Genomic DNA, 18946 nt, shown 5'->3' with positions numbered 1-18946 from the left:
GCGGGTTTCATTTTGGACATCCTGACAAAGACTGGACCATTAGTTAATTTTGTTGAGGCAGCGAAACCCCTAAGAGCTAGGGATAGTGAGGCCTTTTTCCCACCCCTTTTATTATTCAAATAAAAGCAATTGTTGACAAAACCACTACCTGTGTCAGTGTCTCCTTACTTCGACCCCTCACAGTTGGTAGACTAGGAATTCATTTATGGAAAGTAAAAGAAAAGAGGGATTTGGGGAAATGCCTCACTAGCCCCATCTATACAAGGGGTTTCCCTGCCTCAACAAACCTCACCATTGAACGGTAAGTGTCAGAATGTCCCAAAACAACATTCTCCGTCCTGTGTCCAAAACCTAATCTGTCCCTTACACTTTCAACTCAACAAAAGTAAAACAGGGAAACATTTATCCTGGCTGCTCTCCAGCAACGTTCCTTTAAGCTGCAAAAGAAAACTCCCACGCAAAAGGGGGTATTCCAAAGAAATAGTCCCAACAAATAATGGACTCCAAACTTAAAGTTTCATATAGTTCAAAAGGGTTTGTTTCTTCCCCTTTGATACTCACAATAGTCCTTAGAAGGGTCAATTATCTTTTGGATATTGTAATAAGCCCCAGTCTATCATTCCAGTGTACTTGGCTTACTCGCCTACCAAGTATTCCCTGGCTTGTTTTCTTTGCCTGAATCACTGGGATGAGGAAGAGTAGGTATTACTGCCAATCATGTGTGTGCGCCTCTTGCTCCCTTTTTCTCTTGGTTATATGCGATTTTCCCGACCACAATTACACAGTAGTACATTTAATCGCGGTCAAAACACAGAAAAACACCCATTTCTTTTTTGTTTTTTTTTTATTTAAGGGTGTGGGGGCCCGTCCCAAAGCCCCCTATTTTCCAACCTTATAACGCGACCCCAACCCCATACTGACCCATTTTAACCCCTTACCCCACTACCCTTTATATATTTATTTAATCTTTTCAGTGTTATTGTACACTCTTATATACCACTCAAATGTTTGCGATAAAATTACTGGATACCTATCTCTTCAGTGGCGTGGATTTACTTGCCTGCCCAACACCACCAGTTATTCATATATGCTCCATTTACATAGGATGTATGTGTTTTGGCAGTGGCACAATTGGTCGCGGCCGAACTGACAGTGGTCAATTAGGCTGCAAAGGCAATTTTGCTGCAGCCAAAACTGCTCTGTTTAAAATCCCCCACACATCCACCCCCTACTTAACTTTTCACCGTCCGGCCTTTACTGATCCTGCAGCGTCTGATCCGTTTTTCTTTTTTGTTGTCGCCTGCCTCCATATCCCTGGAAGCGGGGGACCTCGCTACCCCCAAAGGCAATCCCTACTAAACATGGGGAGCGGGGTACAGCCCCACAACCCCGCTCCCCATGTTTGGCAGTGATTACCCAAATTGGTTGTTTCGAAACGACCAAATGGTACTGGCCGAATTCGGCCAATTGTACCATTCGGTCAATTCGAAAACGACCAATTTGGGTAATACCTTTACATACAGTATGCTGTTTTGTGCCTTTGTATTTGTTTTTATTTGGTTACCATTCATTTATCCGCCCAAACCCATTCTTCCCCAAACGGTACCAGTCACCGGCCGGGCTGCCAAAGGAATCCATCCTCTTGGCTCTCTGCAACTTCATTCTCTTGTGGCTAATGTGAGAAACCAGAGGCTGTCCCACTGACTAGTCCATGAGGATCTATCATCTAGGTGGCCAGAACACGGCCATCGCTTTTGGATCCAGTTGTTGGAAGTGGACCATTGCAGGAGAATCACCTGGGTGAGGGGTCTTCCGGGAGTGGGACATCTGAGGGTGAGACACAGTACCCCCCCCCCTGCAACACCTTCACCCCATATAGGATACCTGGGAATTTAATCTAAAGACCCCCCCCCCTTCCCTACAAACTTTCACACAGACAGCCCGCTATAGGAGAAAACAGACTCCTACCCAAGCAATGCACCCGACATGCCCCACTGCTATGGTCAGGCAAAGTCAGGCAATTACTTTTGACAACTCATACCTGACTTCCATTAAGCTTCCCCACAAGGATAAAAGGCAGAGCATGAGAGCATACTCCGAGTGAGGCAAAACACACGAAGAAGCAGCGTGTTCCAGGCAGCAGCTGAACGAGGGGAGAAAGGCGGCAAACCGAGAAGGGAGAACGAGGAGGGAGATACCCTAGACCCTGTCGGCGAGAAACAGTTACTTTCCAGAAACCTTTATATTAAAAGGCGTAAGGCCAGAAAACTAGACCGAAGAATCCTGCATTGTGTGTCGGAGATAACCCGGGGCCCTCATGCATGGTTGGCCGTGTATTGTATTAAGAGCAAAGAATATGAATGCGTGTGAAGAATGACGCGAGTAAAGCTCAATTGCTGATGGATGTTTGAACTTTAATATGAATCAGAGAAGGTATGATGCAAAGTAACAGAGTGGTCCGGCACCGTGAGTGTGCTCAATCGAAGGTCTCTGTTGCAATGTTCCCTCCAAGATGTGCACTTGGCCAGCTTCCTTCTGGGTGCCGCTCAGAAGAATTTTAGCAGCGCACACAGGCAATTCTTACCTATCCTAAAAGATTTAATAAGGCACAAGCCACAACAATTACCTGAAATTTGCTTTCTCCTAAAATAACTAGTCGTGATATTCTGGTGTAGCTCATTTAGATTACCCTACTATGCAAGCGCAACCTTAAAAACCTAAAACAGAATTCAGCCACAAGAAGTAAAAACTAATATGAAAAAGCCGCTCCATGAACACAAAAATCAAAGATATGCTTGCACACATTAACCAATTACTGTTCCCTCCCTACCCATAAATCCTATGCTTTTGTCTACCACACGCTTACTCTAACCTCTACCCCAAAACATATTTAGAGATTACCAGATAACCTTGACTCTTCCTCTCTTGGCAATGCGAATGGTTACCAGACAAGTACCTACATGCACTTATTTTATGTTTGTTGTAATTTGAATAGCGTTCAAGTACCAGAACTTCCGTTATTCATTGTGCCTTATAAAAAAGTTCTTTTCTAAGGCCTTCCAGCGACTACCCTGGCAATCCTGAGAAGTGTCCTGCATGCTGCAGAATGACTCATGAAAGGACTTAGAATTTCAACCGTGAATCTCCTCTAACTGCACTGGCCCCCGCTGCAAGCCTGTACAATCTTCAAATCCTATTGCATCATCTACAAGGCTGTCACCCTGAATTCCCTAAGCTACCTCACTGAGAAACTCAGCATCTCCAGAGGCCTGCAATCCACCAGACGTTAGAAAATGTGAAGGCTTGAACTCGGAGGATGCAGAAAAGAAAAAACGAGAAGAACAGCCTTCTTCGGATATGCTCAAAGACTCTGGAACCTCCTACCATCAACATCAGACTCACCCCATTGCTGCTACAGTTCAGGAAAGAGCTCAAGACCTTACTCTTCAAGGAATGGCTCCTCTGTAACACAGATTCACACACCCTCCACTCCCCATTGTACCCGAGACTGATCTGCAGCCCACTGTCTCCTCCCCTGGTTGCTTGTAGATCTCTTGCTGCAAATTGGCAGCCGTTGCCCTCCTTTGTTAGCTCCCACTTTCTTGTCTGTTTCCCTCACTGTGTTCTTCCCCCTACAATTGTAAAGCACTCTGGTGATTCCGGAACCCAGTGCTGTGATCAATTAATACACTAATAATAAAAGCATCACCCACACTACGTAACCTAATTATCATATCAAATATCGGATACTGAATGTAGGTAAACATGCTACTTGGATGTGTAACCTCATCCCATGCTTCCTATTTTTAGTACATATGCCACGCAAGCGCTTTGAAGTGGTCCCTTGCATGTTAACGCATTATAAAACTCAAATATTAATTTGCTCTCTACGAATTTTGAGTAGATCAATGTCATGCTCAGCGTCTCCTACTTTAGCATTGCTAACATTACCCTATACGCGGAGAGCAACACTGAAGTATCACTTACTTGGCTTGTAAGGGATAATGGGTATGGGCTATGCCAGGTATTACTTGTATATAGTATTAGGGCAACAGATATTCAGACAGTAGAATGCATTTCACACAATCTGCATCCTTTCTAAGTGCTCAGAGCTGCATTGAGCATAGACCTTAACAAATCATATTTAACTCAACGTTATATAAACATGATTTCACTTATCAGTTGTATAAACCTACTCAACAATATAAGGGTGGAATAAGTTGCAAACCATCTTGTATGCTCTGCAAAATAATTGCGTACCTGCAGATTCATGACATTTTCTTAAAATACATATAATATCATGGTGAGGCACTAAAGTTGCAAAGTATCATAGGTTGGCAAATATCCCAGTGAGTGTTTCACTGCTACAATGTCATGTTTTACATTGCCCCGTCAACTAGTACTGGAGGCGAGCACAGGAGGGGAAGGGCATGGGTGAAAGGGCGAACACTCCTTGCGGGTGATGAATAAATTAGTAACTTTCAAAAATTAAATTCAGTTGTTTTGGCAGTACAGTGTAGAAAATGTGTTTGTTTGCTGAAGGAAAGGAGACTCCAGTAACAGTCTAGAGGACTAAACTTTGTTTCTTTCTATGCTCAGCTGCTGAGTGCATTTCAATTTAAACATGTGTTCTGAGTTTACTGACTGTAGCATCCCCCTGACTCTTGTTTAACTGATAACAATTAATTACAGAGGGATCCCTAGTTATAGAAAAAGGTTCTCAAGCTGTTGCACCTCCGAGTATTGATGTGATTAACTTAAAGGCTTGAATATGTGATTTACTCCAACAGGGCTCTATAAGAAACCTCAGTAAGTCTCTTGTTGAATTTTGTCTAAGCTGTGCTGAGCAATGGTGGGCAAAACTGTAGGCTGCATGTGTCCAGTCATTTTACTTCCTATGTAAGGGTTACAAGCAAGGCTCTGATAAGAATGTGCTTCCTACTTAGAGTGAAATTATTTTTCCGGAAGTAAAAAAGTAATTAGCTTTGCCAACAGGAATACTTTATGCTTATTAAAAGATGTTCCTTGCTCTTAAAATTAGTCTTGAGATCGGTCAGAAATATTATTAGAGTTCCTTCCTATGCCACTGCTGTGCTGATCAGATTCAAAACAATATCATTGTAGCTTTGTGGGCAGAAGCCAGGGGTTGGTTCCTATGTGTTCATTGTTTCCCCTTTTTATTGGGCACATTTTTCTATTTTTAGGGATTCAAAATGGATGGTGTATGAGTAACTCACTGGACAACATAACGTGGATAGTAAGTAGAAGCTAAGGAATTTCGATAGTCGTATTCTGTGGTGCAGTTATTCTGATGCAATCATCATCCTTACACAAATTATGACAGGCATGTTCTCATGTGGCCCTTGAATTGCTTCATTAAAGTGGCATAGTAGCCTTTATTCTATCTGCAAATATGGTATCCAGTCTGATATTTGATAGCCACATCAGTTATGAAAAGCAATATTTGTTTTTGTAATACACATTAGTTTTCCTAGTGACAAAGCACACATTTCTGTCTGCACATGAGTATTTTTGCTAGCTACTGTGGCACACCTTGAGGTCTTGAACTGGTTGAGGAGTTTGCTTTATAATCACATATAAAATATATTTTTTTAACCCATGTGTGGAAAAAGTGTTGTAAGATGCAACTTTTATGCAGATTAGAAAAGAATTGCAGTGGTTTGGAATGGCCAATTCCTTTCCAAACTCTCTTCGGAGATGGTAGCTAACTACGCATGCTCACAAAATGTCTCACCTCATGAGTTAATTGCGCACATGGGAAATAAAGTGCGCATAAAGGCAACTCGTTCCGCACTTAGAGAAAAATAATTGGAGGGAACATTGTGTTGGAGGTATACAGCCAAGAAGTGGCAGAAGCGAAAGTAAAGTTGAAACTTTTGAATTAAGTGGATTGAAGTGGTCCTGAGACGGTTTAAGCAACATCCATCGCACAGTCTAAAGTCTTTGATTTTTGGTAAAGAGTGGAAAGCAAGAAGGTCCGAGCCGGCTGAGGGAGACCTGTGATGAACAGTAAACTAGAGAACTAGTGAATGTGAAAAACCTGATGAGAAAGGAACTTTGGTATTTGTTGGTTAATCCAGGCACTATGCAAATAACATACTTTTATTGGGAAAGAGACTGGTGCAGAAGGCCAGGATATCTATGTTCTGAACTGCATCCTCTTGCTCGAGAAGCCAGAGTGTGTGCGAAACGAGTGTACCGCCTTGTCCCGTGCTGAAAAGGTAGGGAAGGGAAGCTAACTGCTCAAGTATCCTGACATATTTCCTGAACACTTCTTTTGCATACATCATTTCCCCACACTATTTGTTCTTAGAGGTAAGGATTGGCAATAGGTTTTTTCATCTAGGCCATTTTATTTTGACAGATACTACTAGGACTATTATTTGATGGTCGTAGCTTGCTCCCATCTTTAGATTTAGGGTTAGATAGGCATTCAATCAACCCATTGAAGTTCAATAAACACCCTTGAACTTTGATCACTTGTGTGTCTTCAATGTTTGATAACAAGCCTTCCTTACACTTGACAGCTACAATACCAAATTAAACGGTGCACTTGCTTGGTTCCGCAGTCGCGCAGCTGATTGCCGGCTCGCTTGTTGGCTTTCGCCTGCTTTCCACCTTTACCATTCTTCACCCCTGAATGAGGGTAAGGATTTTGCATTTGCTGTTGCAAACTAAACAGCTGATTGCCCACTCGTTTGTCTGCTTTCGCGGTTATTGTTTTTACTTGCCTCTCCATTCCCCAATATACCAGAGGGGTTTCTATTGCTCGCTGCAGGTATACTAGTGCAGAATCTCTCTGTTTGTTTTACGTTTCCTTTGGACCTGGGATTTCACACTTTAGTTCCTTGCGTTGGTGCCGGCATGGCTCTTCTCCGTCCGTCTCGTCGTACATCCACCTCTCCGGAGGCCACGGAGAGGTGGATGTACGCTTGATATTTCCCAATGCTTGATATTTCATTTTCCGTTACTTTTCTTGTCTTCACTCCACTACAGCAGCATCCCCTACTCCTTCCACTGATCTGCTGCTACTGCAAAATCTTCTACTTCTCGTTTGTGTTTGCCCCGTTTCTCTTTTGATCCTTTGCCCATTTTCATATATAAGGGGACAACTAGACCGTGGAAGGTGGTTCTCCTACTTGCTTCTCCCCTCCTTGCAAGGCCTCCTCGTCTCAGTTGTTACAGCATTATACCTCATGAGATCTTCCATGTTCTTCCTCGTCACAGTAACGGCCATCTGGATAACAGGCGTCAGTTTATAAGGGAAATGATGGGCAAGAGTTGTGGGACCTTCATAACAATATCCTATTTCCCTCATAAAAGAAGGGTTTATACCATCCACAAAAGGGGCAAGATCGTTCGACTCATCACACTCCATAGCAGATTCTTTCTGCTCTTACTAATTCTCTTTGCACGCATAGTGTCCCTACACACTTCCTGCCTAGTGCACGCTAAACAAACTGACTTGTGAACTCTCAAAAACCAAAGACATTGAATTTACTATTTTGTCTAATCGGCTCAGCACAGCAAAGTGCTAACTGCCCATACAAGTCATAATCGTGCGGTTCCCATCAGAATTCGCTATGGTGTAGTCTGAGCCATCCGGCGCTCAGCTTCTGTGTCCTCTATTTCTTTGTCAGGCAAGATGATCGAAATAATGTGTCCATGCATCTCACAAAGACTAGAATGTTACTCGCATGTTAAGGACCAATCCCTTCCACACCTCCATCTTGGGACATATCTAACGGGAGTGTCCATTTTCCCACGGTAAATTTACATCCCTATTCTAGCAAGCTAGCCAAATGAAACTGATCCTACCTTTTCATCAGCTGCATAACCTTATTCGGCAGTCCATATCAATACTAAATGTAAAAAATGAGTACACAGCGCGCGGTCCCATTCCATGTATATATTTAGTCCCTTCTCCACAGTGTTGAAGCATCTAATACATCTTTTTTCTGCCTTTATAAGGGGAGTATCAACATTCTATCCTCATATACTGCTCTTGACCAGCTGTATTACATTATTGCTCACAGTATAGATCTTCCTTTTTTTATATTTAGCTTTGATGTATACTGCTGGATAAGGTTATGCAACTGATGAAAAGGTATGATAGGCAGGAAATGTTTTTTATTTTACATTTATAAAGCGCTCACACAGCCCGCAGGCATCGAGGCACTGTTACAGGAATTGTTTGTTTTTCTTAGTTGCGTAATTGTGGTTTTTTTTTGTCTTAGTTACGTATTTATAACGTGCTTAAACACCCAGAGGTTTCTAAGCACGGAACCGGGGATCGAACCTGTTGTTACTTTGTGTCGTCTTGCTTCCAAGACGTGCACGCTGCCGCTGAGCTATCCCCCCGGGAAATTGTCTAGGGACACCACGCATTCAAAGAGAATTAGTAAGAGCAGAAAGAATGTGTTAAGGACGGCCGTTAGAGGAAGTCCGTGGAAAGCTCTGATTAAAGAACATGAAAAAGCTCTGATTAATGTCCAGAGAAACAGTTTTAGAATACAGAATGTTTGACTTTGTCTTTTCTGCTTTGAAAATCATTTTGTTTGGTAATGACAAATGTAATAAAGTCAGATAGACCAGCTGAGACAATTAAATACATGCTGTGGGTCAAACTAAAATATAATGACAAAGGCGGCATCTGTCTTGTTTTAGATTAAAGTGGACAAAAGGAGCTTGACAAGGACGACGGGACAAGGTCCCGCACAGAAGCTCTCATGAGTTAAAGAGTCCAACTGATTAAGGTCAGGAGTGAAGAAGTTTGAAGTGAGTTTGTTACTCTTATTGTTTTGCAATAGGTGTTCTAATAGGAGTGGTGTGAGACAGGCAAGGGATCAAGAGGGATGACTCAGACAACAGAACTCAAGTTTCAATGAACTTTATTAAAAAATCTCAAGATGGTGAAAGGCCTAACGTGCCCTATGACTAAGGTATGGATTTTTATTCCTAAAGAAAACTAAGAAAAGTCTGAGTCTGTAAGTCCAAATCAAAGTTCTGTCTGTGTCCAAAACCTATGCTTGCCCTCACATCTAGATATAAACTAAGTGTGGGATTCTTCTCAACAAATATAGTGTTCAAAATTGAAATCTCAGCTGAAGTTCTTCTTGGGACTTCTGTTTCTGGCTCAATACAATTCCAATAGTTGTTGGTCTAACCAATGTTCTGCCAAATCTGTAAGTTTGCCTCCCCAAGTTCAATTTTGCACAGTTCACAAAAAGGGGTGAAGAGAGGGTCCCTGGAATGACCCTCTTGACCCCCATAAGCATGACAGCTGGAAGAGCCCGAAATGCAAGATGTCAGTCACGGTTCGGCCAGCCCCGAGGAGGGCCACTGACATCTACATATGCAAACAGATATTCTCTCAGACAACCATTCAAAGCTTATCCAACTGACGTCTTCCTGGATACAGGTGCCTCAACACTGATCATGGATGCAGGTGCCTCACTGAACCTGATTGACTAATTATAAATATCGAGCTGTGCTGAAATCATTAGAGACACCATGACATAGTAACGTTAGCCACGAAGCAAACTCGCATCCCGGCACAAAGTTACACTGACACACTTGCACACACGCAGAATATGCTTACACGGTTCTGTAGATAGAGGACAGATGCATATACATACTGTTGAAAGCCTTTTATTTTCTCTCATTAGCCAAACACAAGAAAGCAAGAAATGCAGAACAAGCTTGCAGCTGCTTATTGCAACTAACCATATGGAACTACAGGATCGCATAAGGAACCTAAAAGGACCAAGTACCACTAACCCATAAGGGAAATAATACAATGGACATATAGAAATCATAGAATAACTATAGTAGAATTACATGAAGCCACAGGCCTCAGAATATGGGACAATGGAAAACAGACTTTGCAGCACACTGTCCATGACTGGTGCTCGCAGCCAAGACCAGCGATGAGCAGAACATTCCTGGCCCCTGAGACAAGGGGCCACCTGCAAAATAACAGAATAAATCCTCATTAATTGCAGACAGAACAGCTCACATTAGCAGTCGTTACCCACATGGTCCGGCCGAGCCGAATAGCCATTTACCCACAGTGGGAAGAGGAGCAGTTGCCAGCGAAGCAGACAAGAACCGATATATGCGTTTTACAACATTGCAACCTGCAGGAACTCTAAGGCAAAATGGTTCTACCATCGGCAACAAAGGGAACAGTCTTTCTCATCACCTTGAGGAGGTACACAGAGCGCTGAGAACAGAGCTGGGTCCTAGGCCTGGGGAGAACCGCTCCAGCCAATCAAGGAACACAAATCCAGAGGTGCATGGCAGAGGGCAAGGGCCAATGGCAATCATGCGACCCTGCAACAATGTAATAGATCGTTTTTGGGGAAGGCTCAGGCAAAGCCACCTGACATGCGAGGACCAGTCAGCTAGCCTCCATAGGTGCTATTTATAGGCACTACCTCCCCAGTCACCCAATAGTGTAAGCACTTAGGTTTTTGGGGAACAGCACTAACTTGTGACAACACACCCCAACAAAAGCCCCCCCGACATGCTCAGGAGCTGTTATTTCTGGGGAATTATTTCCTGTATGATACCTGTGTTATGGAAAATAAAGGACAGTTCTAACTTGCGCGAGTCCTCTGGCCGTTTACCGGGGTAGGGTTCGCTGGGCTCTGGGTACTCTTTCGAACAGTTGCTCTGTAGCACGAACCCATGTCCTCTGGTATACCTATACAGGAGTTCTTGAGGTTCCCTTACCCAAGACAGCATTTCTCAGTTCTTTAAATTTCTCAAGATTCCCTTCGCCAAGATAGCACTGCAATACTCTTGCCACAAAGTCTCATGCTTGTCACCATTTAGGGCCCCCTGGTCGAGGCACAGTTGTCAGACCACACAGTCCACCCATCAAAGGTCGCGCCACCATAGGTTTACCCCCCCACCACCGGCCTCTGTTGCAATACACTTATACATTCGTTTTTTGCGAGTCTACTCCACATTAGTCGGTCAGCCTCTTTGTTTTAGTTCCGTTCACAATGCTTTCACTCCAACATTCCTTGTCAGTTTATTTTCCATTCCAAAAGCATGCCAATGTTGTTGCTTTTAATTTAGACAATGCTTGGCATTTAATACTGTATATTTTTGGGGGGCGCTGTTGCGTGCAATCGAGATGGCTGGCTGAGCTGAGAGCTCTGATCCCTGGACTATCCTGATCGCTGACCCTCTGGTGAGGTGGAGGGGCAGGCAGCCGCTGCGAGCGGCGCACCAATGCGGGGAGCGGACCGCAGCCCGCCGACAACACAGAGGAATGTGCCCTGCACTGAGGAGTGGGGGGGAGCGCGAACCCCGTACAGGCAGTACCCCACGGCCCAGTAGTGCGAGGGGACAACCACTCCGGGAACGGGCCCAAGAAGCTGGAATCACCCCGTAAGATCCACACGTGGACACAGGTCTCAGGGCATTGGTTGAGCACCCCGGCAACGTTTGGTAACATTAGGGGCTGAGACCCACATGATAAGCAGACTGTTCAACCCCAAGCCAAGCCACTACACGGAGTGAACACGCTGTAGGCTGAAGTCTTGGCCTCCCGGCCACCTAACTCCAACGTCCACGGCCGCATCCCAAGCAGGACCCGGCTTAATGCTGCGCACTTTCAATGAATCCGCATTAGGATACTGGGCCCTGTAGATTGGGGCCCCACATTTGCAGCGGAAGGCCCAAGCCACCTTAAAACATCTTAGCAACAGGGTGGCTAACATACTTCTGCCACAGTAGACGGTCTTGAAAAAGCAGGGGCACGCACGATAAATCACCTTTGCAAGTGGGTTGGAACTGAATGCGGGCCTACCCTCAGAAGGAACCAAATGACTCCCTGAAACCCACAATCGGGTAGAGTCCTGGCCCGAGTGTAAAAACCCAACGGACCTCAGGCAACAACTAGGAGGGGCCCGTGAGACATGGCCCAGCAGCACTATCTTGGTAGCACCGCTGCCAATCTGCAACAAATCCTAGTACGTTTAGACCCATTGAGGCGAAACGTGTAGATGAGGCACCTTACTCACTCAGACAATACTAAGTGGGGGGAAAAGGTCCCATACCATCACGAGATGTGGGAGAAAACCCACTACTATCGACTAACATCGGTAACACATGGGCTGCCACGAGAAGAAAAATACAGGCGCAAAAACAAAAAAAAACGGCCCAATGGATTCCTTTGCAAGTTCCCAACCTCACGGATCGCCCGTCATCACACCAATGGGCACAGACAACCAGGCTGAGGTGCCACCCGACGCAAGAGAAGACCGCCTAATGACTATGGTGCAAAATGGCTTCTTGGCAGTAAATGTTAAGCTGGATGATATTGTGGCAACAATTAGCTCCTTGAAGGCTAGAGTTGATAAGGAAAGCGGGGCTATCACGGATGCGGAGAACAGGATCAGCACGAACGCGGATGCTATAACACAACACAGCCGGGACATTGCACAGCTGAAGGGAGACCTGCGCAAGACCCAAGCTAAATGTGAGGATCTCGAATCGAGATCTATAAGAAACATTCGCATTGTCGGAATTGCAGAATCCTTCTGTAAGGGCCCGATGGAGCGACATGTGGAAAACCTATTGAAATCCCTTCTAGGTACAGAATCCTTACCTGATCACGTCCTTGTGGAAAGGGCACATCGCACCCTGGTACCACCACCTAAACCTGGTGCGCCACCACGCACGATAATTGCCCGTTTACTAAACTATAAGGACAGGGACACGATCCTAAGGCTGCCCAGAGAAAAAGGCACCCTACACTATGAGGAAAACAGAGTGCGCATATACTCGGACTTTTCAACCAGTGTCCAAACACAAAGGAAACCCTACGAACTTGTCAACTTGTCAGGTAGCATTTCTTCGAGAATCCCACCAAAGCCATGGCATATGTCGAGGCAAATATCCCCATCCCTCCCAGGGAGCGGGCACGGGACCAGAACATGCAACCACGCTTGATGGAGATAACCCTGACTCAGCTGATTGAGTTGGGCCCGAATGGAGATCCTTCTACGTGCTGCAGGGCCTGCAACAAGTATGTATGGCTCCAATTAACAATAACTGTTACAGTAGGGATCCGGAGCCTCTGTTGAAGGAGGCCATGCGGCTGCAACGAGCTACCCTCAGGAGAATTCCACAGGTTATGGGAGTTTTGGGGAATGGGACACATCATCGGGTTGGGGTTGATGGCGCGGGAGGGGGTGGGGATGGGGTACGAAGTTTGGTTACAACGGACAAATGTTTAAAATCTGAGAGTTTACTTGCATCGAACACGGCTACCATAGCAGACAGCACGTACAGTCGGAATCACATTACTATAACAAAGGAAGACTATGGCACAGGTTGACAGGGGTATAACTATCAAACTCCTCTCATGGAGCATCCATGGCCTCAACCCGATCAAGGCCCGGAAAACGGCAGCTTGTATCTCCAGACAAAACCCCCAGATCATACTTCTACAAGATCCATCTGGGACTAGGATTCCGGCTTCGAGACAAAAATAGATGCTCAAGGGAGATATGTTCTGGTCTGGGGGGAGGTGGCGGAATGAAAGGTTGTTATTGTCAACACATATGGCCCTAACATCGGAGACCCCGACTTCTACAGCGCCATGCATAACTTGCTAACCCTTGCTGAAGATGCGGCAGTAATACGGGGTGGCGACTTCAATACGATCCTCGACACAACCCTTGACCGGTCCTCAACTTCTCCCCGATCCCCTACTAAGGCTGCATTGATTTTACGGCAGATAATGCAACAAATGTCCATGGTAGATATATGGCGAGAGTTGCAACCACAGGAAAAACGCTACACTTCTTATTCATCAGTACACGACTCAGAGTTCCGCTTTGATTATTGGCTTCTCAGCTCCACACTATCAAGCATGGTCTTGAGCTGTGAGATGTACCACGCACACTTTCAGACCACTCCCCCATATCAATCACCCTAAATATCTGTAACGTCACTCCACGTCCCAAACGCTGGAGAATGCCGCCCGCGATGCTAAGGGATCCACACGTGCGCAAATCATTACACATTGAAATAGAAGAATTCTTTCAACTAAATGAAGTAACTGTAGACAAGTACACCACGATATCGGAAACTTTTAAAGTATGGGTGTGAGGTGCGATTATGGCCAAGTCCTAGTGACTATTGAGGTCTGTCAGGAGGGAATTAGATATGTTGGAAGCAAAGCTCAAGCTGCTTGAGTATACCGCTACACACAGTAAAGAAGTCCTTTCTGATATACACTTGACGCTGGGCGAATTTAATAAACTAGCGGAACGGAAGATTCAGTACATGGCCGCCCCAGCCTGGGCTTGTAGATACGAGGAAAGCAACAAGGCAGGGAAATTCCTTGCTCAGATGCTCAAAGCCGAAAGCTATCATACCCCCATTACTAACTTTCAGACACCAGGTGGGAGGTTGGTAAATCGAGATCAAGACATTATTGACACGTTCGAGTTTTATAAGACACTATATTCTAACAGAGCCACCAAATCGAGGGATGAGAACAGCTTACCTACATTCACTCGACCTCCCAACACCCACCCTAGAAACACGATTGCTATTAGACACCCCACTCACTGGAGGAAATAACGGAGGCAATTAAAGCTTTGACCCCAGGCAGGGCCCCGGGTACGGACGGTCTGGGAGCAGAATTATACAAAGAATTTCAGGACAAGCTAGCCCCCGCCCTGTTGAAGGTCTGGGAAGAGGCGATGGAACAGGGAATATTACCAGACACTATGCGTGAGGCAGTAATTACAGTCCTTCTCAAACCCCGGCGGCCCGCACATAGCAAGGGCTCATACAGACCCCTTTCACTCAACACGGAAGCAAAAATTCTGGCGACTAGACTACTTCCCTATAAGTCCATACTGGTTCACCCCGAACAAGCTGGCTTTATACGGACTAGATCCACCGCCCTGAATTTAAGACGACTCTTCAGAGTAATGGCACAGATAGAGCCAAAGGCGAATGCGGTAGTAGCGTCACTTGATGCCGAAAAGGCTTTCGATTCGGTCTCATCTGTTCCTGGTGCTCGAGAGATTCGGACTGGGTCATTATTTTGTCAAATGTGTTCGACTACTTTACACATTCCCGGGAGCGAGGGTCCTAACCAACCACACCCTGTCATCACCATTTCTGCTAGGTAGAGGCACCAGACAGGGCTGTCCTTTCTCCCCCATACTGTTTGCGCTCACCATAGAACCCATGGCCGAATATGTGCCCCAAAACCATACCCACAGAATGACTGGTGCACCACAAATAATCTCCCTCTATGCAGATGACACTCTGCTATACATCTGAAACCCCAAAGAAAATCTGGCCCCCATTATGGCGGATATCGAGAAGTTCTCAGAGTACTCAGGATACAGGGTTAACCTTGCTAAGTCTGAATTGTTCCCACTGACTCCCAACACCAAAGTCATGACTAATATACAAGGGTTTAAGTGGTTTAAGTGGTCCCCTGCGCATATCCGCTACCTGGGCATCATAGTATCGAGGGAAAAATGCACACTATATGCGGACAATCACGGGGAGCTATTGCAATCCATCTCCGTCAAGCTACAACTTTGGACCAGACTCACCATCTCACTATATGGTCAAATATCACTCCTTAAAATGGTGGTGCTCCCCCAAACTACTATACCTTTTCTGCAATATCCCGATCTGGCCGGGTAGAGCTTTTTTCATGAAACTCAACTCATTGACCACTACATTTGCATGGGGGGAGGGGTGGGAGACTGCCAGGCGCAAATGGTCAAAATGGCGGAACCTTTCTCAAAGGGTGGGATCTCGGCGCCTGATTTCAAACTTTAATACTTAGCTTTGCAGGCTCACTTTGCGAGACACTGGTTCAACCCAGAGGATACAGCCACACATACCCCCTCGAAAAAAAATGCAGCATCTTCCTCGGACGTACAGTGATGTTCGACCCCAAGCGGAAGGACTCCTGCGAATACGATCCAGTCAGCACCACTGCACAAGCATGGTTCAAGATATATAGCAGGATCAGGCTTATAGGCCCATACGATGCAGAGATACCGTTATGGAATTATCCTGGCATAACACCTACATTTGATAAGGCACTACAAAATGCATAGGACGCAAACAAGCAATTCAAGATGTGCGACATGTTCCCAGATGGCAAGTTCTGCAAACTAAATGACTTTGTCGAGGCAGTGGGAGGGGGCGGGGAGCATCTCCAATTTTTTCAATTCCACAGAATGAAAGCCGCCTAACACTGCTAAATGGCCTACATTCCCGGCTGCACCACCCACACATGAATGTATCAGGGTGATGACGGAACCAGAGGGGCACATCAAGAGTGGATCTGCACTATACAACCTAGTGCAAACACACTCCAGATCATATAACTTTAAGGAGGCATGGGAACGGGATCTGGGGGTGGAACTGTATGAAACTAGCTGGCTTAGATACTTCCACCTCACTAAACATGTTTCTATGAACTCAGGGTTGTGACTGATCCAATTTAAAATACTAAATCAACTCCATTACACTCCCGCCAAACTGGCCAAGTTCGTAGACAGACACACATGGAAATGTCCCAAATGTAATGCCCCCAAGGTGGATTTGTTTCAAATGTACTGGGACTGCCCACCTGTGGCTAAATTCTGGGGAGAGGTAGCAGAGATCCTAGAAGACATCACTAGAATTCCAGCTACACCCTGCCCACGGAAGTATCTATTCAGAGATATTGGTAAGGTGGCAGAGACCACCAGACGTCTCTTTAATGTAGCATTAGTAGTTGCAAAGCGAAACATGCTGGAAATCTACAGAAGCCCCCAGAAGAGTTGACTTTTTGAAAGACTTGTCAATGATAAATGAGTGCGAAGAACGATTCACTATAACTTTACCATCAGTATGCCGACCCAATGACATATGGGAGCTGTTCTGACTATTTATGCAATATGATCGCCGAATTGGAAAGTGATGTATGGTCGTCTCCTAAATTTTTTTTTTTTTTTAAATGCATATGAATGATATGATGTATACAGACAGGTGTTTACACCCTACTATTTTCCTTTCTCCTATTCTTCCCAATTTGATCATGACATTGTTTTGACCGCCTGCGGATCAGTTTTGATGTAACTCTCTTTGGAAAAAATAAAGGTTTAAAAAAAATATATACTGTATATTTTCATTCAAATAGTGCTTTTAGTTCAGTATTCAAGATTAAGTAATTGCATTCAATTCTGTGACCACTACTTGCCTGCGGTTCCCTGGCAGCACTCTGGTGCTTCCGAGTCCTCTGAGCATCATCAGCTCTTCTAGTCTCCAACGCAGCGGTCTCTGCTGCTCCCGCTCACCTTCTTGCCAACCGGGATGCAGACAGCCTTGCCTTCGCTTCCTCACCGGACACTTCTCTGCACACATTGGCAATCGGAGCAGATGCGGCTTTGTTGCCGTTCACCTTCTCCGTTGGCTGACGGATCCAGCTGTCGTCCTTCACTCGGACAGGTTCCTGGTCCTGCATGCAACTCAATCACTCCTAGTCTTCTGGGTCCTCCAGGATCTTAGAAAGCTGCACCTCCTCAGAGGTACTCTTCCTTTCCTCTCCTTCCCGCAGAAGCTCACTGTCTCCAGAGCTCTGGTCCTCTCTAGGCTGGACTACTGCAACAGCCTCTTTCTAAATATTCCTGCCTCTACTCTCCGCCCTCTGCAACTCATCCAGAGCAGGACTGCGAGACTGGTCCTTGGCCTCAAGCCCAGGGATCTTATCTCTCCAGGATTGAAATCTCTGCACTGGCTCCCAGTGGCTGTGAGGATTAAGTTCAAAACCCTCTGCATTGTCCACAAGGCCTTTTGGGCCTGGGGCCTCAATACCTTCAACTAACTTCTTAAATATCTTCCTTCTCAAGCTCTTCGCTCATCCACCTCCATCTCCCTCAGGGTAATTTGCTTCTCCAAGCAACGAGTTGGTGGTAGATCCCTTTCTTCGGCTGAGGTCTCCCTCTGGAACATCCTCCCTGCCTCCCTGAAACTTGGAGGACCATCTCCGGTTCCCGAAGCACCTCAAAACCTTCCTCTTTGCTTCTGCTTTCTCTCCTCCTCTCTTCTGCTGAACTCCTGGCTGAAACTGCACCGGTCACCTGGCCACCCTCTGATCTCGGGGCCACGTCCCCTCCCCGGCCAGTTGCACACCTGCACTGCCGCCGCCCCCCCCCCTGGCAACCCCTGCACTTGGGGGCCGTTTCTGTATCCCCCACTAGTTCCCTACTTGACACCTGATGTCTGCACGTACCCTTGTACTTGCCACCAGCTGGCCGCACCTTTTACTTATTGCTTTATTTATTCTATTTAATTTGACCGTCGATCCCGTGTACTGCCCTGCCCCCTCCCCCCCGCACTGTTCCCTTTCCCCTGCACTTGCGCAACCTCAATGTCACCAGGCCTAATAAGATTGTTGTCTCCGCATTCCCTCTGTTCCCCCTCCCTTGCTTCATTGTACTTTGAAACACTTATGATATGGTATTTATAACACCCCTTTTCACATCTCCCAACTTTTTTTTCTCTCCCCCTCTCTCTTCTCACCCGACACCAGGCAGCCCCCTCCCTGTATACACCTTTATACACCAGAGGCTGGTTAATGGGTCTCAGGTGTGTGTTAACTGTTATTGCCTGACCATAACAAATCCAATTACTGGACATGCCTGACCCTCAGTAGTGGACATCTGCATCTGGACATCTTTGTCCCACTACCAGGTAGGGGTGACTGGGAAATTATGGGTTGGGATAGGATACAACCCATAAAGGCAGAGGAAGGGTCAGTGTTAGGAAAGTGGGGGGGGGGGGAAATACCATGTCTCGCCCTCCGGTCCTCTCTCCCCAATGACCCTTTTCCCAGGTGATCCTCCCTCGCTTGTCCATCCCCTGGGTCGGGATC

General features: G+C 45.8%; 1 protein-coding gene across 2 annotated transcripts in view; it reads right to left on the bottom strand.

Moving 5' to 3' along the window:
- The window catches only part of ZDHHC13 (zinc finger DHHC-type palmitoyltransferase 13), a 1364100-nt gene that overhangs the window by 682502 nt on the left and 662652 nt on the right, over positions 1 to 18946 (bottom strand). The window lies entirely within an intron of this gene.

This window comes from Ambystoma mexicanum, chromosome 11, assembly GCF_040938575.1.
Source record: "Ambystoma mexicanum isolate Mex_15411 chromosome 11, UKY_AmexF1_1, whole genome shotgun sequence".
Classification (NCBI taxonomy): Eukaryota; Metazoa; Chordata; class Amphibia; order Caudata; family Ambystomatidae; genus Ambystoma; species Ambystoma mexicanum.
Note: the sequence above shows the minus strand (reverse complement) of the source record. Positions and strands in the feature narration are given on the sequence as shown.